The sequence below is a fragment of the Equus asinus genome, unplaced genomic scaffold (genome assembly GCF_041296235.1).
Source record: "Equus asinus isolate D_3611 breed Donkey unplaced genomic scaffold, EquAss-T2T_v2 contig_1, whole genome shotgun sequence".
Classification (NCBI taxonomy): Eukaryota; Metazoa; Chordata; class Mammalia; order Perissodactyla; family Equidae; genus Equus; species Equus asinus.
Window position 1 is genome coordinate 1,358,898 of NW_027224738.1, and position 26,782 is coordinate 1,385,679.

Consider the following 26,782-nt stretch of genomic DNA (forward strand, 5'->3'; position numbering starts at 1 on the left):
CCACGTGCGACTTCTGCCTCATTCCATCTTGAATACCGCAGAACAGCACGTAGTAGACACAAACGACAGGGACTGAGAGGGGTCAAAGCCAAGGGAGTGGTTTCCAGTCCTGAGCATGCTGCGGGGGCTTTTTCCGCTTTTCACCGTTTACTCGGAGTTAGCAGTTCGACCTGAGCTCCACTAGACGGCAGCACGTACACACATTGAGTATACCGATGTGCGAATCCTTAAAAACTCAAGGAAACAGAACCAGCAAACTCGGAAGAAACCTGAACTACACATCCCAGCATTCATCATTAAGCGCCTGACTTGTCTGCACGAAGGTCGGTCTCCGTTTGCCGCTCGCGCAGTGACCTGGAGGACGCCATCCACCTGCTGCTACTCTAAAGTAAGATTTCCTGGTATTTTTTCAATGAAACTTTAAATGGACTGGGAAAAGGAGATGTTTAATTTTTAGATGTTGCTTTGCTCTGCACGTTACTTATTTCAGGAAATCTTAGCAGTTAGATCAGGATAAGGATGCATTTGGAAGTCTGGTATCTTAAGTTTTTCAAAATAACCAAAGAAGAGAGGATTTTTCAGTGTTTTAAGTGAACATTTTTCTTCCGGGCTCACGAAGACAGAATTCCTGAAAATGCTCTGTCTCTGATAATGAAAAATTAACACTTTGATTCCAGTGTTTACAGTAAGAAAGCCATCAAGTTTGCTTTTCATATTGGATTTTACCATTTCAGTCTATGTTTGCAACTCATTTTCCCAAAAACTCTGTTTTAGCGTGGCAGTGCAGTTGACCTAACAGTAAACCTTCGGCTCCAAACTCCGGGCCCAGAAAGGCGGGGAGGCCGCCCGGAGCCCGGCGCCCAGAGCCGCGGGGCGCACGGTCTCAAGTCACAGCGTTTGATCCGCACGCTCAGGACTGGGGGTGGGTAAAGGTTCCTGGAGTCTCTCATTCCTAAAGTACATACTGAAAATATCTCAACTCTCCCCAAGTTTAAAGTGAGTATGAACCTCTCGTGTAAGAAGGGGGAAAACCAGTGAAAATTTCGTTGCCTCAGAGTGGCTGGGCTTCTTGGTGGCTGGCGAGGGCGGCCGCGGTCGGAGCGCCTCTGGCAGCGGCGAGCTGGTCCCGGAGTCGGGCGCCGGCAGCTCGGGGCAGCGCTGGGAGCAGAGGGAGCGAGCGCCCGGGCAGGGGCGGGGACGGCGGGGCACCCCCTGGAACGCCCGCCGCCTGTCCGCGCGTGGACGCCGCGGGCCCCGGGCGGCCGAGGGCTGGACGGCAGGCGTCCAGGCGACACGAGGCCAGCTGGGCCGGCTGGTGGGAGGCCCGGGTGCGACGCCGGCTGGGACGCGGGAAGGAGCGCGCGGGACCTGGCCGCACCTCGGGCCTTCGCCCCGCGCCCCGCCTCCCCCGGCGCGCCCGCCCCCGCCTGCCTGACGCCCCCCGCCCCGCCCCACTGGCGCGCCCGCCCCCGCCTGCCTGACACCCCCCCCCCCGGCGCGTCCGCCGACGCCTTCCTGACGCCCCCCCCCGCCCCCGGCCCTCCCGCCCCCGCTTGCCTGACGCCTGCCCGCGTGAGCGCCCCCGGCGGGCGGAGCCGCGCGTGGCTGAGGAGGACGGAGTGGGGCTCGGGAGGAAAGGGCTTCGGGGCCCAGGCCGGAGAAGCCGCCTGCGCCTTCTCGGGCGCGGTGTGTGTGCGCGCGTGCTGCTTGAGTGCGTTCGCTCAACGCCCTCCCAGCTCGCTTCCCTGCCTTTCCCATCCTGAGGGGGGAAGACGGCGCCCCCACACGCCGGCCCCCGCGGCTGCTAGGGCTGGCGGGTGAAACGTGGGCCGGGGTTCTGAGCAGGCCTTCCTTCTTGGGTAGAAAGACCTTTGGCTTTTGCTCCTTCCCTTGGTGTTTTTTGACGCGGATGCGGATATGGTGCCTTGGGACATAGCAGCCATGTTGTGACTTGGCGCGAGGTCAGAGGCACACGTTGAGAACAGCAGGATGGGGGAGAGAGCCTGGCTCCTTGAAGACCACCTCATTTGATCATCGTTTGACTCCTCGCCACCCCGACCTCAGCACTAGCCGTTCCGCGCGCCCTGCAGTCGGCACTGATCAGACCTGATGCACGCCACCTTTCCCCCGGTCACAGTGTCTCAGTCCTGCCTGTCAGAAGTGACTGACTGTGGCTGTTAAAGCGTTAACTCCCGCCGGCTTAAGCTTGAGAAGAGAATCGGCAGCGTTATGGGGAGGCCTGCGTTTCGTCTGTCTCTCTCACCTGGACCAGGCCACATCAGTTTCCTCATCTGTAAAATGGGGGTATTGGACATGATTTGATTTTCCGGTTCTTTTGTTCAGTGACTTTCTGAGGCCGATGGTGAAATCTTTCCAAGGGACAAGGAAAAACCACAGATGAGAGCCAGCCCTGATGGCTTAGTGGTTAAAGTTTGGTGCACTCCACTTCAGCCTCCTGGTTCAATGTTAGCTTAGGGCGAATCTTCCCCTGCAAAAATAAGAATATAAATAAACAAACTAGAAATGATTGATGGTGCAAACCCAACGGAAGTTTACAGGACAGAAAGCAGGAAGGACATGCCCAGTGGCATAGCAGTGCGTGCGGGCACAGCGGGGAGGATGGGGACGGGAGGACTCCACCCCTTCTGGATCAGCATTGGGTTCTCAAAAAACCGAAAGGTGGGTCAAGTCCAATGTCTGTCTCTTACTGAGTATCAGTTGAGTGGGCTGTGCCAAATGGTTTTGATGTACAAAGCTAGGTATCTAGAGTGGGCGCTCTTGGAGAATTCTCATGGTGGGAATATTTGTGCTGAGGTGCCATCTTCAGGTTCTTAAAGGAGTACATTGAACCATTCATTCTAGATGTTACTGCATAGGACCATGTCTACAGTGCATGCCATTAAATACACGTGTCTGTAGATTAAACCGCAGGTTCCGTTATGGGTCGACTTGATGGGAAGGTCATCGTCCTGACAGCTGCTGCTCAGGGGATCGGCCGGGCCACTGCCATAGTAAGTTACTATCTCTGTTTGCTTCCTGCCTTTGGAGGTGTTGAATCACGTGGACAGATCCCATGGCTGTTTAATTCTGCTCTACTTCTTTTTTTTATTGGCTTTTGTGCTTCTGTTGTCTTAAGTTACAAAAATAAAAGTTGCTACTCTTGATCCCAGGCAGATGAAGCAAGGCTTACCTCACATATTTATTATGTGACGTCTCATAACTTTTGACGCTGAGAACTTATTTCTTTGCCTCAGTTTCTCTGCACTGTAATAAATTTGTTACAGCGGGCCTAAAGGAGTACATAGCCCTCTGAAATCACCTCAGTTCAGACATAGGACTCCAGAGTTCTAAGACTATCAGGTTACCTTTACCTTGTAATTTATAGCAGCTTCTTGCACATTATAGTCCTCACTTGAGCTAATAATGCAGCTTAACTGTAACGGTAGGATTAGTTTGATATTTGTAAATACACTAGTATACTCTTAGGAGGAAAAGTGTTGAAATAACCCATTTTTCTCATTATTTTGGGTTTAGTCACCTGCTCAGAAATGGAATAAAGGCTGTCAAATCACAGAATAGTAGTATTTTGAGAGGTGTTAATAACAGAATCCTAGTTTTTTAAAAACACTATTGTATTTGATGTTACTAAAAGGGACAAAGTCAGATGACAAGCACAATGTATGTCATGTTGTACTAATTAATGATAAAAATAACAATGGGAAGGGCTAAGTGAGACTAGATAGTTTGAAATTCCACCCATGTATAAGGAAAACAATGAAAATAAGATAAAGGGAGAAAAGGCTAAAGGATTTTCTATTCATGAGAGCAGCTTAACCAAGTAAACAAAGGATTCATTTGTGTGTTGTCTTCCAGGCTTTTGCAAGAGAAGGTGCCCAAGTCATAGCCACAGATATCAATGAGTCCAAACTTCAAGAACTGGAAAAGTACCCGGGTAAGCAACTCAGCAGCTTGAACTTGGGATTCAGAGTCCATAAGGTATTATAAAAAACAGTACTCGTCTGCTGAAAGAAAATTACTTGGCTGGTCAGCTCCACCGGCCTTCTTCTTAGAGCCTGATTCTTTGATATCAAATCTATATTCTGTGAACCTACAGACAAAAATCTGTATACTTAAATATATAAAAGTTGTATACTTAAAATTTTTTTTATCCAGCATGTTGAAGGATTCAGTACCTAATTACAAAGTTGTATGTGAAATTTAACAGTTGTTGCGTTAACTTTTAATGACAACTTTCACTTCTGTGCCCTACTCAGCACAGTGCTGTCCAGTAGGAAAATGATGTGAACCACGTGTGTGATTTAAATTTCCTGTGGCTACATTTAAAAAGTAAAAAGAAACAGATGAAAATTAATTTTAGTAATGTATTTTATTTAACTAAATATATCTAAAATACCATTTTAACATACTCAATATAAAAAAAATTTATGGAATATTTTACATTCTTTTTTCATACTAAATCTTTTAAATTCACGTGTGTTGTACACTTACAGCGCATTTCAGTTCTGACTAGCTGCATTTCAAGTGCTTAGTAGCCACATGTGCCTGGTGGCTACCATATTGGAGACAGCTCAGCCCTAAAGTCACATATGATCAGAAACCCTAAGAGATTATGCAAATTATTTCGCTGTGTATCACCCCTTACTGCACCACACTGAACTCAACTCCAGCATCAAAGGACTTCAACTAGAGTTCCTCTGAAAGAAATCAGAACAGACAGCTCATTTGAAAGTTAATTCTTCCAGCAAAATAGAACAGGTTATATAATCAAATGCAAATTAGCACATTGAATTCATGAACGGAATTAGACTATGCTATTTTAATTATTGGATTGTTTATTTATTATTGGAAAATTATTTAATTTTAATAATAGGGAATTTTAACTCCAAGTCAGAAAAACGCTGTTGTACTGAAAAAGTACTAAGGGAAGAAAGTCCTCCCAAAACTTTCTCCCCTTTCTCTCCTTTTCTATGTTTATAATCTTTTCTTTCTATATCTATAAAAGAATAATAAACCATATTTTTTTAAAAAACATTAAAATAGTGACTTTCTTTTATTAGAGAATGTTTGGGGTTTTTTAGTAACTATTACAGTGTGTCTCTGAGATCCAATGCTGGATCTCTCATGTCTAGCTTTCAAGTGTTTCATCCCTTCTCCTGGCCCCTCATTTCTTCTCCTTGCAATTTAGTGCAGAAATAAGTGATTATACCCTTGACTGACAAAGTTGTTTCCAATAAATAATGGAATTGACATGAAGGTAAAGTGCACAAATGGAAGCAGTCTCCTGTCTCACTGCCCTGCCCTTCCCTACCCCTCACTCAGATAGGATTCAGTGTTCCTGGGGCAGTGACTCACCTCTGGGGAAAGAGCAAGCCTGCGCTCTGTTATTACTGCTGGCTCACTGAGAAGCATCTAATATAGATCATACTTCACTGTAAAGTCTTTTCTCAGAAAAGGCCTTTAGTATTCAATTTAGAGAGTGAAGAGAAAGGGAGGGAAAGAGAGGTGTGTTATTGGGAGTTCAGGATGGGGAGGATTTTAAGATTTTTATTAATGAGATTCTTAAGATTCTTAAGACCCTACCAATGGTCAACAATCCTATGAAGGCAAAATGGACAGATACTGTAATCTTTGTACTTCAAAGCAGCTACATCTACAAGACTAAACATTTTTTATGGGTATAAGTAAATAATTTCCCTTGTTTTATGTTTCAGGTATTCAGACTCGAGTCCTGGATGTCACAAAAAAAAAACCAAATTGATGAGTTTGCCAATGAAATTGAGAGAGTTGACATTCTCTTTAATGTTGCTGGGTAATTCATAACTTTTTAATTTCATTCTCCTCACAGAAAGTTTTCTATGTCTTTTATTAAAAGAAATTTGATAATATGGCCAAATTATTCTTTGTGAACCCTAATATATTCCTTAGGAAATAAAGCTGGATTTTGGACAGAATTTTTGTTACAAGTAAGATTCAGCAAGTAAAACAGCCATAGAAGTTGACATGTGCTTGGGGCCTAAAGGCACTTAAGGATACTCAAGACAACTGCTACCAATCCAACGCTGTTGATCTACCTAAGGCTGGGGACAGGCTCACACCAGTGGACTTGTCACTGATGTTCCACTAAGACTTATAAAATAAAATCAAAAACTGTTTTCCAGGAGTGTCTTTAAGGCAAAGTATATCTGCCAAAAACTGAGTACTCAGTTTATTGAAATGCGAATGTTCCCCATTTGTTGGCACAACATTCTGGCAAGTTCTTTCTACCTCCCAAGCGCAGCATTTCTTATTAGGACAATTAATCCCAGCAAAAGAAGTTTCACTCTGTTGCTTTATATACAGCACAAAGAGAATGGCTTAATTGAACTTGATAGAGTAGTACCAAACTTGCTGAACCATGCTTGAAGGATGAGAGACTGGAGCTGGAGCAGCCCCATGTGGAGCAGCTAGTGCTTGTGCTCACTCTCCCTTTTCAGGCATGACAGTAGAGATGAGGACAGTTGAGGCTTACGCAGGACTAAGTAGATAGAGTCTGATGTTCCACTTTTCTTGTGTGGTGTTAACGTTTATACTGTGGCATTGATAGAAAAATCCTAGAGCCTTCTTATGTATTTTTATGATTCTTCCTAATCATGTTTCAGTATGAAAAAAGTCTGTCTATTCATAGTTTATCATGTGTTACAATGTATGGAAATTAAAGCAACAATTTATGATTATCTATTTTATAAATAATCTGCTCATCTTTCATAGAAGAATATATTCAGAACCATGAAAAAATCAACTAGCAAAATTATTTTTTGAGCATCTATTAAATTTTCAGCAAAGTAAGGGATATAGAAATATAGCATGTGGTTCTTGCTGTCATTTGATTGAACTGGAAGTACAGTGGTACATGGGAATCACAACTGACAATATTTTATAAGTAATTACATAATTTTGGTCCAGGGGACAGTGAAATCAATTAGGACCCCATTGTTATAAAGCTTCCTTGAGGAAATGTGACTTGGAAAATAGCAAAGGCTATTTTGAGGGTTTTATTTTGTTCTGCTTTGTTTACTCAGTATGTCAGAACTGTACAGTAGCGATATTACTTTGCTGCCCTGAGATGGTGAGATACTTGTTTTCCCTGCAACTTTGATTTCCCTTGAGAATGATAAGTTCTTGCCACCTGAGGGCACTGCTGCTCTTGAAATCAGAGTCCACTGGGGCAAGTGTCCTCAGTTGTTTGTAATGGCGTTGATATTTCCTGTGCATTTGGTATAGAGCTTCTTATGTTTGGGGGCTCCAGACACTTGCCGCCTTCTTTTAAAAGAAGGATCTTGTTTTCAAATAACAAATTTTTTACCTTAAGTTGTTGAGACACTTACTTACCTAATGTACCAAGTGATACTATGTTTGAATTGTTAAAAGTCTTGGTTAGGGAAGGGACAATGGTCTAAGTCAATAAATGAAAATAAAAATGAAAAGGAAGTGGAATAGAAATCGTTTTTAATGATAACTTTTCCCCATTGTTTAATTACTCTTCCAGTTTTGTTCATCATGGAACCATCCTGGACTGTGAGGAGAAAGACTGGGACTTCTCAATGAATCTTAACGTCCGCAGCATGTACCTGATGATCAAGGCCTTTCTTCCTAAAGTAAGGTGACCACCACCAGGATGACCACCACGTTAGTCTCCAGGTCTCCATCCTGGGCATCCAGAAAGAATCCTCACATGTGCTGAAGAGTAATGGTAGTTAACGTAATGACTAACATGTAGTGAACATAAATACCAAGGCATTTAGTATAAATTAATTCGTCTGACCTTCCAGTTCATCCATTCAAAGAATATTTATTAAGCACTTTCTACATGCCAGGCTCCATTCTAGGTGCAGAAGACAAATCAGAGAACTAAACAAAGTCCCTTCTGTCAGGGAACTTCCATTTTGGAGAGGTGAGACAGGATAATATGTAATCAAATAAACATATAACATGTGAGGTAGTTATAAGTACTATGAAGAGAAAAAAAGCTCAGTTATTAGAGAGGTCCCAGAGGGCCTCACTGATAAGGTGAGATTTTCATAGAGGCTGAATGGAGCAACGGAGCTAACCATTCAGGTGTTTGGGGAGAAGCTTCCAGGGAGAGGGACAGCAGGAGGCCTGTGGGACCAGAACAATCCGATGAGGTAGGTACTACTTTGTCCCATTCACTGTACAGAGAAAGAAACTAGGAGGTTAAGTAACTTGCCCAAATCACATAACTAGCAAGTGGTTAGAGCTAAGATTAGGCACACGCTCTCAGGATGGATGTACCCCACTGCTTTTCTGTACCTTGAGTACCCTCCTTACTCTCCTGTCTTTAGCTGAGCCACTGAAGTTCCAGAGAGGTGAGAGACAGCATGTGCTGAAGAGAGAGTATTCCTCCTGAGTCTGCCACCCTTGAATTCTCCAGCCTTCACACAGCTCATCAATGTTTTTCATTTTGTTATACAAATAAGCTTTAAGTACCTTTTGATACAAAGCACCACACCAGGTGCTCTAGGGGAGACAGGTGTAAATATGAAAAATGTTGACTTCAAATGAGCTTGTAAGCCAGCAGTAGCAGACAGCACGGGCTCAGACAATGGACGGGTTGACTGTGTACAGAACCAGCTCAGTTCAAGGTTGTAAATTAAATCCTAGTGAAATGCAGAAGAGCCATTCTTTCCATCCATCCCTGCTGGATGAGATGACTGGAGTACTGAATGCTGCCCTGTGCGGGACAGGAGAAGAGCTTTTTAATGGCGCAGCAGGACTGATACTTTGCTCTGAACATTCAACCTAACGTCAAGAAGGATGCAGATGAATGCTAAAAGGAAAGTTAGAGAAATTGACTTAGTAACAAAGGAATTTGTTTTTAATCTATTTGTTTAGTGCCTAGAAGGGATCTTTGGGTGGGCCCACAGATTGTTGAACTAGCAAATTTTTTAAAAATATAAATTGCCTTTTTTACCTATCTGGAGGTGATGAAAATCTGTTATTTGGAACTTGGATGCATTTTTTGAAGGCTGGTCCTTAACACAGGATTTGGGGAGAAGCAGAGGCTGTGGTAAAAGGGGAGAGCGTCCGTCACAGCTGGTGAGACGTGTGAGACTCATTTGTAAAATGAGCTTGTTCGTGTCTGCAGTGCTTCACGAGTATCAGTGAGGAACGTAGGTGTGAGGCACAGTGGAGCTGAAATTTACACTTGTAAGTGTTAACTTTTAAAATATCGAACAATAACTTGCAAATTAGTGAGTTTGCCTGTGATTTAAAGCACCTTAACAATAATCCATATGAAACAATGACACTCGTTTGTAAAAAACGAAAAGAAAAAAATCCCCCAAAATATTAACCAGTGGGATGGGGAATCAAAAGGAGTCAGTGCCACTTGTTAAGGTGACCCTAACCAACATGACCCCAAGGTCAGACTCTGGTGTCAAAAAACCTTCGGCACAGCCTGAGCTCTGCCCCTAATTCGCCAGGTGCCCTAGGAGATGGTACTTAGGCTCTCTCAGCATCTGTTTCTTCTATTTATTTATTTACTTTTTTTTTTCTAAGATTTTATTTTTACTTTTTCTCCTCAAAGCCCCCTGGTACATAGTTGTGTACTTTTAGTTGTGGGTCCTTCTAGTTGTGGCATGTGGGATGCCACCTCAGTGTGACTTGATGAGCAGTGCCATGTCCACACCCAGGATTCAAACCAGCAAAAGCCTGGGCCACCGAAGCGGAGTACGCAAACTTAACCACTCAACCGCAGGGCCAGCCCCATGTTTCTTCTGTTTAAAATGAGGGTGATAGATTACACAATCCCTTCCAGCAGTAATTGTCTAGGATCCTCTTGTGTTCGTTAACCATGACACACATATACCCAGTTAGAACTTTCCAGAGGAAGCCAGGATTTGGAGTCCAAGCAGATCTGCAAGGTCAGGTGGTCAAAATATAGGAACACTTGTAGGAAATTTCTGTTCATGGATAGACATTCCAAGACTGAAAGATCGGTCAAAAGGCAGAGGACAAATTGAAGATTCTGTAAGAGGTCAGTGCAGAATCCAAGGTCCACTAGAAAAGAAGATCCATTACGACAAGGATCTGGGGAGGGCTTGGATGTTTGGGGATTTTTCCTCCTTTGCTGTATTGTAGAAGAGTCCCTAGCACACGGAAGTGCTTAGCAAATGTTGGTTGAATGAGTAAGTGAATCTAGGTTATCAGTCCAGGTTGGGGTCAGGCATGGAATCACTGAAGACCCAAGGAGCCAAGGTCTGCCAAGTTTAGGAGCTGAGTTCTGGTTGATGGGGACAGAAGAGCTGAGTCAGAGTGGGACTGACTAGATACAGCTAGAGGAGATCTTTAGAGACCTTTGTAGCCCTGCCTGAGCTTCTGGAAGATCAGTCCTATGTGGCCTTACTATGTACAGACACTCCACTTTATGGGCCACAGAGGGCTGCTGCTTGGCAGGCAGAGGGAGCATCACACGCTACAGCAGGTTCTGAGCTGGGGGTAGGAAGGCAGCATGGAGGGAGGCAAGGACTTTGGGCTGGAGAATCAGCAGACAGGCCCAGCCGAATGTATGGTACCAGTGTTGGGGCAGCAGTAGCATCTCTAGGCGTGAAATTCTAGTTTGCCTGAGAGATTATTGCATTTCAGAAGATTGGAGACTGAACTCACTTAATAGCCCATTTTTATATATTAAGTTGGGCTGTATGTATTAAAAATGGATTATGTATGTTAATTATATTTCAATAAAACTGGAACAATAAAGTAAAATGGGTTATTTGCTAAAATGGATAAGAAAGAATAATTTTAAGGCTTAGTTTTCAACACCATTCTACTCTACTAATTTTCCTAGTGTTTTTTATGAGGACCCCATTTCATTATGATTCTCTTTATTTTATAGACACACAAGTTGAGTTAAATATATTCTCCCCTCCATCTTCCTTGACTTGGTGGGTCACCTCAGCCTCTCCCGGTGTCCTTCGCTGTCTCCAGCACCATGCCATAGGCTGGTTTCAGACTCTCTGCTTTTAGTATGATTGGTAGCTAAGTATCAAAACGGAAAGTAGGAAGATGACCATAAAGAGATGTATAATCTTGGCAGCCTCATCCCTGATCCATTCGATCATTCACCGTCTCCATTCCTGCCTCTGTCTGAAAGCTACTGGAGAAACTCACCCCAACGGAAGTGACTTTTTTCTCTAGACCCTTTACACTGCCTCTCAAGACTCTGCTCTTTTAGAAACTTCACTTGATTTTCATGATAGAGTATATCCTGGTTTTCCTTCCTCTGTTCTCTAGTTGATATTCTCCCTTTTCCTCCTGGCAGTTATTTGAACTCTTCCCCACTTTCTCGTGGCCACCATCTCCCCTTGTTCTCTATAGTCATCCTCCCAGCCTCTGACTTCCATGAAAAGTTAGTGCCCATTAGGCCCATTCTCTCAACCTCTTGCTTCTTCCTCCAAAACGTTTATGAGTACCCATGCCCTTGCATGTACATAATATTATCTTGAAAACATACGTATATGTTATAATTAATAAAGTGTAAGTTCATTGAAAACAAAACATTTTTTAAGTCATAGCAGCCTGTTTCATTATATATTCTTTTAGGTCTGGGGCAGGGCCCAGTAATCTGCACTTTAAACTAGCACCTCAGGAGATCTTAATTCATCAAAACGTATTGACCGCCTACTGTGCCCCTTGTCTAGGAGGACAACACAGCCCCAGACCCTCCTCTCTCAAAGTTCACAATTGAGTGGGGAAATCCTGCAGGACGTATTTTTAGGAAACACTGCCCTTGACAGGAGGCTGCCATCAGTGCATGTGGCCATGGACTGAGCTCTGCCTGCTGTGTCTGCTTTTACCACTCCTTTCCCGAACCACTACTGCAGCTTCCAGTCGTCTCCAGCATAGGCTGCCAGAGGAACCTGTAATCCCCGGATCTAGACATACCGCTCCTCCTCTGCACTAAGGCCTGCCTTATCTTCAGGGGAAATCCCAAATTCCTAAATTTAGTCCCTGTTGGCCTCTAAGGCCTCTTTCCTCCCAGGGCCTGCCTTCCAGCCAGACCCATCCCTTCCCCCCAGTTCCATAATAGAACCTTTATACCTATGGTTCTCATTCCTTAAAACACACTTCTCTTTTGTTTTTCTGACTGTTACTCCACAAAAATGGGGTTCTCCTACCCAATGCACGTAGAAAAAAAACAATTAATTACAGCATCAGATTTGGGGAAAGAAAAAAGCTTTATTGCTAGCTTGATCTGCAAAGAGACAGGAGGCGTATTCTCTCAGATCTGTCTCCCTGATCAAGGACTTGGGGCAAAATTTATGGGATGAAGGGCAGGGTGGTCTGAAGGGTGGAGACGGATACTTGGAGGTGAGAAATGAGGTGAGTGATGATCTGTGCAAGTGCAGTCAGCTCCATGGCTCTTCATAGGACGCATATTCACAGAATGGTGATGTTGGCATGATCTGAGGGTGGAGTTTTCAGCCCTTTGATGTCAAAAAGATTACTTAACAGGCATTTGCGCAGGCCCACTTGATGGAATGGTGGTCTTACCTGGCCTGAACTGGACAAGGGGGGACTCTCAGTTCCTGAAAACCCACTCTTATTACTCTGTTGGTAAGACGGGGTCAGTTGAACTGGTCCTGGAGGGCCCACGGTTACACTAATACTCTAGTTTTCAAAAATCGACCCACATATTTCCTCCTAGGAGCCCTCCTCTGAGTGTCCAACAGTGGATTGGCCCCTTCCTACCACCCACCACCTGTTCTCTGTGAAGGCCCATGCTGTCTCTGGATGCTGATTATGTCAGCCACCCAGTCAGACTGGCAGCTCTCCATAGGCAGGGACTGTGTCACTTATCTTTGAATCTCCTGGACCTACACAATACCCAGCCACTGTAGGTATTCATCAAATAATGTGTTCACTGGAGTAAGAGTTTTCTAACATCAGGAACACAGTAAATATGAACATTCATTTGCACTGGCTTAGAGTTCATCCTCGGTCTTGCTGATACTCTTGTGACAGGGAAGGTGGTAGTCCCCCTGGGAGATGTTCTTGCCAGTGAGAGTGTACTCTGCCATCAGTTCCCAGCAGTGATGAGGAGGTTGTTAAGACTGCTTAATAGTACTTCATGTTAACAGCTAATAAGATGGTTCTGCAAACCCAGAGTAAATGCAGATCTTTTAAAGAGGTAGTATTTTTAGCCTGCAGAGTGGCATTTTTTTTTTTATTATTTGTTTTATTTTGGCAGATGCTCACAAATCTGGCAATATTATCAACATGTCCTCTGTGGCTTCCAGCATCAAAGGTAAGTCTGTTTTCCTCTGGGGGTTGTGATGAACATACTCATAATCTTCACAAGCTAAGGGTTTTGGAAACAAGCATAGCAGATATGATAAAACTTACCCATAACTTCAAAACTGCTCTTTTAAAATTAGTATTAAGTTCCTTGTCTACCAGTCCTTTCACCTTACATGTGATCCAGTGACATTAAATGAAAGTTTGTTTTTTGTGCTCTCCCGTTTAGTTCTTCTAATGGATATGGCAGTGGAGATCAAAGTGGGAGAAGGAAACATTTATTCATTTGATTAATCAAAAATGTATTGAACACCTACTGTGTGCCCCTGCCCCCAGAGAGTTCACAGTCCAAAACGGGGAGAGGGGAGAGGCTCAGGCAAACACACGTCTTCCACCATGTGATAGTTCCACTAAAGCGGAACACGCGCACTTAACCACTGAGCCACCAGGCTGGCCCCAGCTATTTCATTTTAAACTTGAAAATCCATGTGTGCCAGACTGTGCCCTTATCTCCATCTTGCACTGCAATCCTGGCCCTTCAACTTGACTTCTCGTTTAGGGCCCAGATCAACTGTCTTTGTGAAGCACCCCCCCAAGCCCACAGGCAGAGTTACTTCCCGTATTGTCACAGCACTTCATACAAAGCTCTGTTACAAAAAAAAAACAAAAAAAGAAATAGCCACTGCTGAGAGAACATTCCTTCTCTTTGCGAGGATACACACATTAAGCCTGCATGAGAGAGAAATGCAAAGAAATGCCTAAGCTTCTTGGTCTTTTGTTTTGCTTTGCTTTACCCTAATTTTCTTTTCTTTTCTTTTCTTTTTTTTTGAGGAAGATTAGCCCTCAGCTAACATCTGCCGCCAATCCTCCTCTTTTTGCTGAGGAAAGCTGGCCCTGAGCTAACATCCATGTCCATCTTCCTCTATTTTATATGTGGGACACCTGCCACAGCATGGCTTGATAAGCGGTGCTGTGTCCGCACCCGGGATCCAAACCGGCGAACCCCAGGCTGCCAAAGCAGAACGTGCAAACTTAACCACTGCGCCAGTTTTCTTTTTTTATCTTTTTTATTTTATTGAGGTCATAATAGTTTATAACACTGTGAAGTTTCAGTTGTGCATTATTATTTTTCAGTCACCATATGTTGCCCGCAGCCGCAAAGGGCAAGGAATGACAGGCACCGCCAAGGCTATTTGGTTGTTTCAGCAATCAAAGGTTTTGGATAAAGGGAAACAGAACAAGGAGTGGGCATAAGGGAGAACAACAAATCGGTACTTACAACATCCACACCACAATCAGCTGGGGAAGTCCCAATAGTTTGTACGGCGGGTGGGAGTGCCGATTGTCCGGGTCTGAGGCAAGGTGTCCTTTCCTCAGTGAGACTCCCAATTGTTCTATGCCTGTGACTCCCTTTTACCCTAAGGTTTCTCTGGGTTCTGACTCAGGGTTTTAGACATTTGGATATTTTGAGTTATTTCTTCTTGTTCCCACAGATGGGGTGCTTCTATCTTTTTCGTTCCCATGGATAGGATGTTTCTAAAGTCCTGTCAGGTGCCCGTCAGGGTGGCCAGCCCAGACAAGGAACATGACACAGGACTCATTCTTTGTAACTTGTGCCTTAGAGTCAGGGCCGAAGTGGCCCTGAGCCCAGACACATTCCTTTGTGTAGGGCCCAGGCCCAGTATCCTTGGAAGGTGGGGAGATCAATGAACTCTGTGCACCTTATAAATGGTGCCTCTTCACCCCTTGTGCCCACACCCTAACCCCCTTCCCCCTGGTAACCACTAAACTGTTTTCTTTGTCCATGTGTTAGTTTTTCTTCCACATATGAGTGAAATCATATGGTGTTTGTCTTTCTCTATCTGGCCTATTTTGCTTAGCATATTACCCTCCAGGTCCATCCATGTTGTGGTGAATGGGACAATTTTGTCTTTTTTATGGCTGAGTAGTATTCCGTTGTATATATACCACATCTTTATCCATTCATCAGTCGGTGGACTCTTGGGTTGCTTCCACATCTTGGCTATTGTGAATAATGCTGCAGTGAACATAGGGGTGCATATATCTTTACACATTCATGTTTTCATGATCTTTGGATAAATACTCAGTAGTGGAATAGGTGGGTGGTATGGTTATTTCTATTTTTAACTTTCTGAGGAATCTCCATACTGTTTTCCATGGTGGCTACACCAGTTTGCATTCCCACCAGCAGTGGATGAGGCTTCCCTTTTCTCCACATCCTCTGCAACATTTTTTGGTTTTTCTCTTGGTAATTATAGCCATTTTAACAGGTAAAAGGTGATATCTCATTGTATTTTTGATTTGCATTTCCCTAATAATTAGTGATGTTGAACATCTTTTCATGTGCCTGTTGGCCATCTATATATCTTCTTTGGAAAAATGTCTGTTCGTGTCCTCTGCCCATTTTTGGATCAGCTTGTTTGTTGTTGAGATGTATGAGTTCTTTGTCTATTTTGGAAATTAACACCTTGTTGGATTTATGATTTGCAAATATTTTCTCTCAGTTGGTGGGTTGTCTTTTTGTTTTGTTCCTGGTTTCCTTTGCCTTGCAGAAGCTCTTTAGTCCAATGAAGTCCCATTTGTTTATTTTTTTCTTTTGTTTCCCTTGTCCAAGTAAAAATGGTATTCGAAAAGATACTGCTAAGACTGATATCCAAGAGTGTACTGCTTATATTTTCTTCTGGGAGTTTTATGGTTTCACATCTTAGCTTCAAGTCTTTAATCTGTTTTGAGTTAATTTTTGTGTGTGGCAAAAGATAATGGTCTAACTTCATTCTTTTGCATATTTCTGTCCAGTTTTCCCAGCACCATTTATTGAAGAGACTTTCCGTTCTCCATTGTATGTTCTTGCCTCCTTTGTCGAAGATTAACTGTCCGTAGATGTGTGGGTTTATTTCTGGGCTTTCAGTGCTGTTCCATTGATCTGTGTGCTTGTTCTTGTACCAGTACCATGTTGTTTTGATTACTACAGCTTTGTAGTATATTTTGAAGTCAGGGATTGTGATGTGTCCAGCTTCATTCTTTTTTCTCAAGATTGTTTTGGCTATTTGGGGCCTTTTGTTGCCCCATGTAAATTTTAGGATTCTTTGTTCTATTTCCACATCATTGGGATTCTGATTGGGATTGCATTGAATCTGTAGGTTGCTTTACGTAGTATGCAAGTTTTAACTATGTTTATTCTTCCAGTCCATGAGCCTGGAATATCTTTCCATTTCTTTATGTCATCATCAATTTCTTTCATTTAACGTCTTAAAGTTTTCATTGTGTAAGTCTTTCACCTCCTTGGTTAAATTTATTCCTAGATATTTTATTCTTTTTGTTGGGATTGTATATGGGATTGTATTCTTAAGTTCTCTTTCTGTTAGTTTGTTATTAGAGTATAGAAATGCAACTGACTTTTGTAAGCTGACTTTGTACCCTGCAACTTTGCTGTAGTTGTTGCTTGTTTCTAATAGTTTTCCTATGGATTCTTTAGGGTTTTATATATATAAAATCATATCATCTGAAAACAGCAAGAGTTTGACTTCTTCCTTGCCAATTTGGATTCCTTTTCTTTCTTTCTCTTGCCTAATTGCTCTGGCCAAAACCTCCAGGACTACGTGGAATAAGAGTGGTGAGAGTGGGCACCATTGTCTCGTTCCTGTTCTCAGAGGAATGTCTTTCAGTTTTTCCCCATTGAGTATGATGTTGGCTGTGGGTTTGTCATATATGGCCTTTATTATGTTGAGGTACTTTCCTTCACTACCCATTTTATTGAGAGTTTTTATCATAAATGGATGTTGGCTCTAGTTAAATGCTTTCTCTGCATCTCTTGAGATGATCATGTGGTTTTTATTCCTCATTTTGTTAATGTGTATCATATTGATTGATTTGCAGGTGTTGAACCATCCCTGCATCCCTGGAATAAATCCCACTTGATCATGTTGTATTATCCTTTTAATGTGATGCTGTATTTGGTTTACCAATGTTTTGTTGAGGATTCTTCGTCTATGTTCATCAGCAATATTGGCCTGTAATTTTCCTTCTTTGTGTTGTCTTTGTCTGGCTTTGGGATCAGGGTGATATTGGCCTCATAAAATGTGTTAGGAAGTATTTCATCATCTTCAATTTTTTGGAATAGTTTGAGAAGGATAGGTATTAAATCTTCTTTGAGTGTTTGGTAGAATTCTCCAGAGAAGCCATCTGGTCCTGGACTTTTATTTTTTGGAAGACTTTTGATTACTGTTTCAATCTCTTTACTTGTGATTGGTATATTCAGATTCTCTGTTTCTTCTTGGTTCAGTTTGGGAGGTTGTATGAGTCTAAGAATTTATCCATTTCTTCCAGATTGTCCAATTTGTTGGCATATGGTTTTTCATAGTATTCTCTTATAATTCTTTGTATTTCTGTGGTATCCATTGTAATTTCTCCTCTTTCACTTCTAATTTTATTTGAGCCTTCTCTCTTTTTTTTTAAATTAGTGAGTCTGGCCAAGGGTTTGTCAATTTTGTTTTTCTTCTCAAAGAACTAGGTCTTAGTTTCATTGATCCTGTCTACTGTTTTTTTGGTTTCAATTCATTTATTTCTGCTCTAATTTTTATTATTTCCCTCCTTTTGCTGACTTTGGGCCTTTTTTGTTCTTCTTTTTCTAATTCTGTTAGGCGTAATTTGATTGCTTATTTGAGATTTTTCTTATTGGTTAAGGTGGGCCTATATTGCCATGAATTTCCCTCTCAGGACCACTTTTGCTGCATTCCATGTGAGTTGGTATCGTGTATTTTCATTTTTATTTGTCTCCAGTTGTTTTTTGATTTCTCCTTTAATTTCTTCAGTGATCCATTGGTTGCTCAGTAGGTTGTTGTTTAGTCTCTGCATGTTTATCTCTTTCCCAGCTTTTTTCTTGTAGTTGATTTCTAGTTTTATAGTATTATGGTTGGAAAAGATGCTTGATATGATTTCGATCTTCTTAAATTTATTGAGGCTTGCCTTATTTCCCAACATGTGGTCCTTCTTTGAGAATGTTCCACGTGCACCTGAGAAGAATGTGTATTCTGCTGGCTTTTGGGTGGAGTGTTCTATATATATCTATTAAGTCTGTCTGGTCTGTAATTCATTTAGTTCCACTATTTCCTTGTTGAGCTTCTCTCTGGATGGTCTATCCATTGATGAAAGTGGGGTGTTAACATCACCTGCTATTACTGTGTTGCTGTTAATGTCTCCTTTTAGGTCAGTTAATAGGTGCTTTATGTACTTTGGTGCTCCTGGGTTACATACACATATGTGTTAAATCCTTTTGGTGGAGTGTCCCTTTTGTTGTTATATACTGCCCTTCTTTGTCTCCCATTGCCTTTTTTTTTTTTTTTGGGTGAGGAAGATTGGCCCTGAGCTAATGTCCATGCCAGTCTTCCTCTTTTGTATATGGGATGCCACCACATCATGGCTTGATGGGCAATGTGTAGGTCCACGCCCAAGATCTGAACCCATGAACCCTAGGCCTCCAAATCAGAGCACGTGAACTTAACCACTACATTACCAGGCTGGCCCCATCTCATTGTCTTTTTTATCTTGAAGTCTACTTTGTCTGCTGTAAATATGGCAACACCTGCTTTCTTTTGTTTGCCATTGGTTTGGAGTATTGTCTTCCATCCTTTTACTCTAAGCTTGTTTGTCTTTAGAACTGAGACGTGTTTCCTGGAGGCAGCATATTGTTGGGTCTTGTTTTCTAATTCATCCAGCTATTCTATGTCTTTTGATTGGGGAATTTAATCCATTTGCATTTAGAGTGATTACTGATATATGAGGGCTTAATGCTGCCATTTTATCACTTGTTTCCCAGTTGTTCTGTATTTCCCTTTTTCTTATCCCGTGTATTTCAGACGGATGATTCAGTTTGTTGGCTCTCTATGATGGTTTTCTCCGTTTTCTGCTTATTTATCATTTGTGTCTCAGTTGTGATTTTTTTAGTGGTTAACCTGCACTTTGTGTACAAGATCTCATAGATGAGATAGTCCATTTCTGATAGACTCTTATCTCTTTTGACTAAGCAGTTTCCATCCCTTTCCCCTTCGCCTTCTGCATTATTGTTGTCACAACTTGTTCCATTTTGTATTGTGAGTTTGTGGTTAAAATGATGAGACTATATTTATTCTTGATATTTTCCTTCCCTTCATCTTTAATGTTATGCTAATCTGTTCTGATAAAGAGTTGCAGTTTTCTGATTTTGTCTGCCTGTTTATCTCCTTGCTGAAGGCTGTGTAAACCCTTTCTTCTTCTTTTCAGGTATGAAGGCCTTCTTGATCAAATCTTGTAGGGGGCCTTGTGGCAATGAACTCCCTGAGCTTTTGTTTATCTGGGAAAGATTTTATTTCTCCATGATATCTGAAGGATATGTTTGCTGGATAGAGTATTCTTGGCTTAGAGTTTTTGTCTTTCAGAATTTTTAATATATCATTCCAGTCTCTCCTAGCCTGTAAGGTTTCTGCTGAGAAATCCAATTAAAGCCTGGTGGGGTTTCCTTTGTAGGTGATTTTCTTCTGCTTTACTGTCCTTAGTATTTTTTCCGTGCCATTAAGTTTTGCCAGTTTTACTAATCCATGCCTTGGAGAAAGTCTTTTTACATTGATGCAATTAGGAGTTCTCTTAGCTTCTTTTACTTCTAATTCCAGCTCTTTCCCCAGGGTTGGGAAGTTTTCAGCTATTATTTCTTTGAACAAGTTTTGTGCTCCATTCTCCTTCTCTTCTCCCTCTGGAATACCTGTATTTCTGTTCACTAAATTGCTAATTTTATCCTCCGTAATATCAGCTCTGTCATTCAAGGTCTCCAAATTTTTCTTTATCTCATTTATTGTGTTTTCATCTCCAACATTTCTGATCGTTTTTTTCTTTATAGTTTCAATCTCTTTTGTGAAGAATTCTCTCCGTTCATTAATTTTGTTCCTGATTTCATTGAACGGTCTTTCTGAGTTCTCATAACTTATTGAGTTTTTTATGATGGCCATTTTGAATTCTCTGTCATTTAGATTGTAGACTTCTGTGCCTTCAGGATTGCTTTCTGAGTATTTGTCTTTTTCCTTCTGGTCAGGAGTATTAATATACTTCATACCATTCAATGGGGTGGATTTGTGCATTTGCATACTGATAGTATCTGGTCATACATTCCACCTGCCACCACTGGAGAGGGGGCAGCACCTGTGTAATCTGAGCCCACCGTGATCCCTGTCAGCCCTGCTTGTCCGAGCCTGGGCCACTTGTTGGGACTGCAGAGGCCCTGTGGGCTCTCCCACCAGACAAGAAAGCGATTATGCAGGAGCTCAGGGCTGCTGCCTGCTCCCACAGTCCCACTGAGTTGCAGTCCACCCCTTGGGGCTGCAGTGGTACTATGGGCATTCAAGGCAGCTGGGAATTTGTTTGCCTGGGTGCACAGCTCCACTGCCATCTGCTCCTAGGTCACACCAGCCATTAGTGCTTTGTGGGCAGGGCCTCCCCACTGGGTCTGAGCCTAGCCATTCCCTGGGACTGCAGTGGCTCTGGGCTCTCCCACCAGACAAGAAAGCGATCGTGCGGGGGCTCAGGGCTGCCATCACCTGTTCCTGTGGTCACGCCGAGGCACGCTCCCACCCTTGGGGCTGCAGCAGTACTATGGGCCTCCAGCTGGGAGAGCAGCTGCATGCGTGTACAGGTCTGCTGGGGGACCAGAAGAGTACTCACCTATCTCCACCACCTCTCCAGGGGTAGTCCATCCCCCTTCAAATGTATAGCTGCGCAGGTCTCTCAGGCATCCTGAGGTGCTGTGTGGGTATCTTCTGCTGATCAATGAATGACCATTTAGTTGTAGTTCGAAGAGGGAGAGACAAAGGGAACAGCTCACTCCACCATGATGCCGATGTCACTCCTAATTTTCTTTTGGAATCTGCCTAAGGTTTCTCCCAGCTGATGATGAAAAACTAAAACCACTTGTCATTTAAGTGCAGCATCTCAACACCTGAGTCTCAGTTGAGTTGTGCCGATAATGATACTATTTTCCTAAATTCAGAAACTCACCCTATTAAGGGAGAAAACCTGATATCAATTTTTAAAAAACAGTGGGGTGAGAGGAAGCATGACACTGGTTACTGGGGACACTAATTTGTGTTCCCTTTCTAGAGGAGACTGTGTTTTTCATTCCTTCACTTGTCGAACCTTCTCTTCATCCTCAGGAGTTGTGAACAGATGTGTCTACAGCACAACCAAGGCAGCCGTGATTGGCCTCACAAAGTCCGTGGCTGCAGACTTCATCCAGCAGGGGATCAGGTGCAACTGTGTGTGTCCAGGTGAGTTAGGCTCCACAGGGCTATGAAATTGTCCTTTGTGACATCCCACTTGCCACTGTGAGAGAGATCTCCATAAGCTTGTTTACTACCTGTTACTGTGGCCTGTCATTGGGACAAGTTCAAAAGGGAAAGAGTCCCATCCTGTTAAGGTAACAGTCTAACAGTCAGTTGGGAGAGAGATCCTAAGTCATCAGGAATAAGCCACTGAGGCAAACAGTTTACATGCTGCTCATGCACGTGGCGGCAATTCTAAACCACTGGGTTAAGAGACATGAGTCACCAGGGCTTACTGTTTTGGAAGCAGACCAGGGATGACTGTGTCGGGGGGAAGATGAAAAGTAGCCCATGCTCACAGGACAGCGGAAGAAAGTAAGAGGAGCCTCCCAGAACACAGGGGCTCTGCCGTGGAAATCACCTGGGTTGGCCCAGGGATAAAAAGGAGGGATTAATACCTTCCTTGATGCTATACAAAGTGAGTCAGCAAACTATGGCCTGCAGGCCAAATCCAGCCCACCGCCTATTTTGTAAATATAGTTTTATTGGAACACATCCACACCCAGTTTGCTTCTTGTATTGGCAATGACTGCTTTCATCCTACAACAGCAGAGTTGAAAACAAATGGTTCTTAACACCAAGAATATTTACTGTTTGGCTCTTCACCCAAATGTGCTGACCGCTCATAAAAGAAAGGAGAAAAGCAGAACTTATTAGTAGCAAGGACATTCAATGTGTCCAAACTAAAGCATTCAATAACCTATTTCTTAGGAATGACTTCTCATTTTCTTAATATCTGTAGGTGTGTCTATTAATTAGATATGCCCTTTCACCTGGTTCCACTGACCAAAATGAATATAGGCTACCTAAGAAGAATTACTAACTTCCTCTCTGGAAAGAAATGAAATGAACATCCAGGATCCAGGTTTTTCTCAGTAGTTCACAGCTGGTGTGGGGATTGAGGAGGGGAAGCATTGCAGTTCCCTGTGGGACCTTTCACGACCTGGAGGGTATGCTAGGATCTGGGGGGGAGTTGACGGGGAATAGGCTGGACAGCCCCACAGGAGATTCTGATGTAATCCAGCCTGGTCTCCCCTCAGGTTGAAAACCACTGATTTATTAAAGAGGGAAGATGACTATATACCTTTTGTTGACACAGAATAACCAATAACCATTTTATAGATAAGAAAGATAAGGTGCGTTTTACTTGAATCAGGCAGTCTCTACAAAGGAAGAAAGCGTTCCAGAGAGGCATGGTTTTCAGTACAGTTTTATACCTTTTTAGAACACAGAACATCCATAAAACACACCCAGGATACATATTCATCAAAGTTTCAGAGAGATACTCAGTTGCAAATTAGCAAGCAGGTCAACATGACCCTGATGTCAGGAAGGGGAACTTATCTTTAAAGAGTTCTGATACTGGTGGGCACAGGAGGGGAAGTGTGCATCCTTATCTTCAAAGAGTGCCTTCTTTTACTTTGAGATAATGCATAATGCCCTCTTTAATGGTTAAGGCAGATGTTTGATAGGCTATAAGTCAGGTGTCTTTAGTTCAAGCCAAATCAGTTTTAAACCAAAATAGCTACCCCATATACCTCAATATGTGAAAATTTCTTGTCACTTTCAAGCTACAGCATTCCCCTTATGGAGGTGTTGTGTATAATTTTTCTTGGACTAAAAAGGTAAACATCGGTAACACTAAGAAACAGGAGGATACAGAAGAGACAGTTTCACTTGGTTTTAACATACAAACTGGTGATACCTGAGCCTAGCTGTTCTTGGTACCATTTACCCGGTGGAATAAATGGCAAAATGATTTGGAAAATGTGATTGTTTTAGCAGCTAGCCTTTTCAGAAGATTGGAAAATATGTTATCAAATTCTCTGGGACAAGGAACTAGCTGTGACTCACTGAGCCAGTCCCAGAAGGAAACATGATGGGGAATGAGTGTGTGTGGGATGGTGCTGATGGCTGTAGAGTCACAGCTGGTCAGCACGACTTGGGTAGACAGTAGCATGGTGTGTCAGCCTGTACCATGGACACAGCAGAGTCAGGTGACAGTGGAATGAAGCAGAAGGCATAGGCTTGATCCACAGCTCTCATTTAATGGCCGTTCATACTGGCCACATGTAAGATGTGACGCTCATTTTCCTCAGTGGGAGGAAGCTGTAGAAGCTGTAAGGATTTTGAGGAGAGTGTTAGAGAAGCTCAAGGCATCTTGAGCACACTGCTGGTGAAATTTTGGACTTTAAGGAGGCTGTTGATGAGAGAAGTAAGCAAAATGTTGTCTGAGGGGCTGGCCCCGTGGCCGAGTGGTTAAGTTCGCGAGCTCCGCTGCAGGCGGCCCAGTGTTTCGTTGGTTCGAATCCTGGGCACGGACATGGCACTGCTCATCAGACCACGCTGAGGCAGCGTCCCACATACCACAACTAGAAGGACCCACAACGAAGAATATACAACTATGTACCGGGGGGCTTTGGGGAGAAAAAGGAAAAAAATAAAATCTTTAAAAAAAAAAAATGTTGTCTGAAACTGGATACAAGGGGGTCTTTGTTATGTGGTTTCAGAAATTTTATCAGCACTATTGGCTGCAGTGACATGGAAGGTATAAAATGTTTCTAATGAACCAGGCAATGTAGCGAAGGCAATTTCCTCCCAGAGTGGGGAGAGTGCCGCCCCTCCGAGTAAAATGTGAGAGGAGAAAGAAGCTAAAGAAAGGGTTCTTAGACAGAAAAGTGTCAGAAAGTGCAAATTTTGAAGCTTCCCAGCCTCTCCAGAGAAATGGCAAATGGTCATAAAATTAAGGAATTATTTCTGAGCAGACCTCAAATCTGCAGTGCTGTGAGGAGCCCGCTCTAAAGATGGACCTGAAGGATGACTGCAGATCATTTTCCGTGACTGTAGGAAGACCGTGTGGCCTCCTGGAGTACTGTCAGTCAGAAAGAGGCTTCCTGAGAATTTACAGGTTACATACGTTAACAAAAAAAGTCTGGGGAACTTGCTCTGTAGGAAGGTGAACTAAGTGGGGTTGTAAAAATTTTAGTGTCATTCTTATTTTTCTTTTTTTAAGTAAAATATTGTAAATTATATTTTTCAATGAAAAACATGAAACAATGTTAAAATAGGAATTTGAAGCCAATGAAAACTGGCAAGATAATGAGGAAAATTTAGAACCAAGGACTGTGACAAGCATGGAGCTGTCCCTGAGGATTCAGAGTGAACGTGACAGCAAAGAATGGTTTTGAGATCATTGAGACAATGTGGGTCCTTGTACTGGTAAAGAATTGTGTGATATTACCTAGCCCTCAGGGTTGTTGTGAGGATTACTGAGATAATACCTGTAAAACTGCATACAGTCCATAAAGTATCATGTCAGTGTAATGCGACTAAAATGCTGGTGTTTCACTCAGAGTCCCTGCCTAGTGTCATAGTGAATTGTAGTCTGTGCTTTTAAAAATCATGGAAATGCTGTTAAAGAAGTTATAAGCCTATGAAATAAAAGGGCAGGCAGAAGAGGTGAAATTGCTGTTCCAAGTTATGGACAGGATTTCTCTGGTACCTGTATCCTACGGAAAGGAAGTTTAAAGTTGAGTTGCCAATTTCTTTTTCAGTCTAAGTAAGTAACCAAGCTGAATGTCACCCTTTGATTTAGGAACCGTTGATACCCCATCTCTGCAAGAAAGAATACAAGCCAGACCAAACCCTGAAGAGGTATGTCTCCTATTTTAAATGTGTTTAAATCTTTTAGTTAAAAAAAATGCCCTCTTCCTTACGCAGAGTAGACAAATGCATAGAGACAGAAAGTAGAAGGGTAGTAGCCGGGCCTGGGGGAGGGGCCTGGGGAGTTAGTGTTTAGTAGGCATAGAGTTTCAGCTTTGCAAGATGAAGAGACTTCTGGAGATTGGTTGCACAACAGTGTGAATGCACTTCATGCTACTGAACTGTACACTTAAAAATGGTTAAGATGATAAATTTTATATTATGTATATTTCACCACATTTTCAGAAAAATTTAAAAACCCTCTACTTTAAGATTAACTTCCTGATCTGTCACAGTGTCTGTAGGTTTTAGTATAACACAAATAGTTTGAGCAGCGTAGGAGTCACCATAGTCCTGCGTGGCCCACAGTTAATAATATTAATGATACTCTCATGTATCATGCGTGAATAATCGAGGCAGCAGGCCAGTGGCCTCTGTAGATCTCTCTTGCTTTGCCTCCTGAAGGAGCTGCCAGTGAGTTCATACTTTAGCTCACACCACTGATGTCTGGTGTGGTGTCTGGTCACAGGCACGGAGCGACTTCCTGAAGAGACAGAGGACGGGAAGATTTGCAACCGCAGAAGAAATAGCCCTGCTCTGCGTGTACCTGGCTTCTGATGAAGTAAGCGCTATTCTTCCCAGGGAGGTCATTATTCTCAATCACATTGGCCCGCTATTTTTGCTCATCAAGTAATGTCATTTTACAGAGTTACAGCATATGATCGTTAAGTTGCTGCATTTACGAGGTAGGGATAAGTTCTGATTTAATTTGCTCAAAGAAAGACCACTTTGATCTGAGCCACTAACTCTTCCTCATTCAAGTTTATATGTCACCAAATCTTGTAGCAAATAAAATGGAGGATGGAAAAAAATTAAATCACTCAATTTTATGAGAAACAGTTACTTTCAAAAATTACAGTTGGGGAAGCCTTGATTAAGTGTAAATCAAACGAACCTCCAAAATCATGAGAGCTTCAGGTGAAATGGGGAGAGAGTTAACCAGATATAATTGTGTCCAGGAGACACAGAATTGGCATCTGGTGTTCTTAGTTTTACTGGAAACTTATTTAGAAGAATCCCACTGACTCTTTTCCTATGAATTTTTACTGTTTGTCATCATATATGGAAATTCCTAATTCTGTCTCTTTCCACTTTGCATCTATTTAGTAACCAGTTTCTTCCTTTTTTTTTTTTTTTTTGAGGAAGATTAGCCCTGAGCTAACTACTGCCAGTCCTTCTGTTTTTTGCTGAGGAAGCCTGGCCCTGAGCTAACATCCGTGCCCATCTTCCTCTACTTTATATATGTGGGACACCTGCCACAGCATGGCATGCCAAGCGGTACCATGTCCACACCCAGGATTCAAACCAGCGAATCCCGGGCCACTGAGAAGCGGAATGTGCGA

The 26,782-nt window shown here is 42.7% G+C and overlaps 1 protein-coding gene and 1 pseudogene across 1 annotated transcript in view; both read left to right on the forward strand.

Moving 5' to 3' along the window:
- The first annotated feature begins 292 nt into the window (after window positions 1-292).
- Window positions 293-26,256, forward strand: LOC123284038 (dehydrogenase/reductase SDR family member 6-like; annotated as a pseudogene).
- The window catches only part of LOC139042831 (sodium/hydrogen exchanger 9B2-like), a 59,704-nt gene continuing 58,824 nt past the window's right edge, over window positions 25,903-26,782 (forward strand). The window contains exon 1 of the mRNA XM_070503374.1: window positions 25,903-26,001. The gene's annotated coding sequence lies outside the window, so the exon portion shown is untranslated. The remainder of the gene's footprint in view (window positions 26,002-26,782) is intronic.